We start from the raw sequence: 2,308 nt of genomic DNA, 5'->3' as shown, positions 1-2,308 counted from the left end.
ATTTTCTTTAAGTGACTAAGGAAAGTTTAAAAAGAACAATAAAAGAAAATGTTTCTGGTACAGGACCAGTAGTTCAAAAAAATAGTGTACAAGTACCTAGATAAATTCCCCCTTTTTTGTGATAGTGCAACTTTAAGTATGTACTGTTGACTATCCGAAGTCCATGCAGTTACAACTCCACACTTCATCAGCAAACCTGCTAACAGTTCCTTAAGAGAACTACTTTTAAAAGACACAACCCAGATGTTCCCTCATTTGCCCAACTCCATCTAAGTTTAGATGTGCAGAAGCTTAACTACATCCCGAGTAAGCCACATACAGCATGTTGCTTAATCAATTTTCTAAAATAAGGTTGAGAAAGATAACAGTAAAGTAAGGGAAGAAAACATGGAGGAATGAAATCTTAATTGCTATACATGCATTTTCTTTTGACAATAGCGGGGGAAACTTTTACAGAGAATTTACAAACAGGGAAAAGGCGAATAAGCAATTTCATACAAAAAATTTAACAGATTTTCTACAAGGTCTTCACTTTGCTGTTGTCATTTGTACAAATTCTTCATCGTTTACTTGACTATCACCATTAATATCTGCTTCCCTGATCATTTCATCAACTTCTTCATCTGTTAACTTCTCTCCAAGGTTTGTCATTAAATGGTGAAGCTCCACTGCACTAATATAGCCATTACCATCTTTATCAAACACACAGAATTCTGCTCTAATTTCTTCTTCACTGTCTGTATCTTTCATTTTCCTTGTCATCATTGTCAGAATCCCAGAAAGTCAATTGTACCATTACCATCAGCATCTACTTCATTAATCATGTCCTGTAACTCTGCTTCTGTGGGATTTCGCCTAAGAGACCTCATTACAGTTCCCAATTCCTTTGTTGTCGTAGTTCCATCACCATCCCTGTCAAATGGTGAAAAAACTTCTTTGAATTCTGCAATCTGTTTTTCAGTCAGTTGGTCAATTATGCTGCAAGTGCTACTGGTCTCCCAGAGCAATCACACAACTGCTCAACTCTCTAGTCTCATTTGGACTCCTCATTGGGTGGTGGTGGTTGTTTTTTTTTTTCCCTCATTGTGGTTTTGATTTGCATTTTCTTAATACCTAGTGAGACTGAGTACCTTAAATGTGCTTTTTAGCCATCTGTATTTCTTATTTGAAAAATATCTATCATGTCTTCTGTACATTTTTTAATTGTGCTGTTCATATTTTTATTGTTGGGTTGAAGGATTTCTTCGTTTTACTTGATATCAAACCCTTATCAGATATGTTTTCCAAATATTTTCTCCCATTGAGTCAGCTGCATTTTTACCCTTTTGCAAAACCCTTTAAATCACAGAATTATTCAATTTTGAAGAAGTCCAATATATCTACTTTTTCTTTTGTTGCTTCTTCTTTGGGTGTAAGGTCTCAGAAACTACCTCCTATCACTAGTTCTTGAAGATGTTTCCGTATATTTTATCTTTTGACTATATGGTGCTGGCTCTTATACTCAGATCTTCAATTCATTTTAAACTAATTTTTGTATGGGGTGTGAAATAAGAGTTCTCTTTTCATCTTTTTTATATGGATATCCAGCCCTAATAACACTTTTTGTTGAAGAGACTGTTTTGTCCCAGTTGAGAGGATTTGGGAGTTTTCTTAAAAAGCAATTGACCATAGATCTGAGGATCTATTTCTGAACTCTCAGTTTGCTTCCTTTGATCAATATGTCTATCTCTATACCAGTACCATGCTGTTTGACCACTGTGTCTTTTATAATATGCTTTAAAGTCAGGAAGCACGAGTCCTACCATTTCATTCTTCTTTTTCAAGATGTTTTTGGCTATTTGAAGCCCCTTACCCTTCCAAATAAATTTGAAAATCAATTCTTTCATTTCTATAAAGTAGGTTGTTGGAATTTTGATTGGTATTGCATTGAATCTATAAATCAATTTAGGTAGAATTGAAATCTTAACAACATGTAGTCTTCCGATCCATGAACATGGAATGCCCTTCCATTTATTTAGGTCTTCTTTGATTTCTTTTAGCAATGTTTTGTCATTGTCTGTGCACAAGCCCTTTACATCCTTAGTTAAGTTTATTCCTAGATATTTAAGTCTTTTAGTTGCTACTGTGAGTGGGATTTTTTTCTTGATTACCTCCTTAGATAGTTTTTTACTAGTGTATACAAACCCTACTGACTTTTCCATGTTGATCTTGTATTCCACCATTTTGCTAAACCCATGACTTTGTCATATATTTTTTAGGGTTGTCTAAATACAGGATCATGTTTCCTGTTTCCTGCAAACGGGAAAAG

The 2,308-nt window shown here is 34.7% G+C and overlaps 1 pseudogene; it reads right to left on the bottom strand.

The window, feature by feature from the left end:
* Window positions 1-528: 528 nt before the first annotated feature.
* LOC143646214 (calmodulin pseudogene) lies at window positions 529-869 on the bottom strand (annotated as a pseudogene).
* Window positions 870-2,308: the final 1,439 nt, after the last annotated feature.

The sequence above is a fragment of the Tamandua tetradactyla genome, chromosome 9, assembly GCF_023851605.1.
Source record: "Tamandua tetradactyla isolate mTamTet1 chromosome 9, mTamTet1.pri, whole genome shotgun sequence".
NCBI lineage: Eukaryota > Metazoa > Chordata > Mammalia > Pilosa > Myrmecophagidae > Tamandua > Tamandua tetradactyla.
The sequence above is the reverse complement of the archived record's forward strand: the minus strand, read 5'-3'. Positions and strand labels throughout refer to the sequence as shown.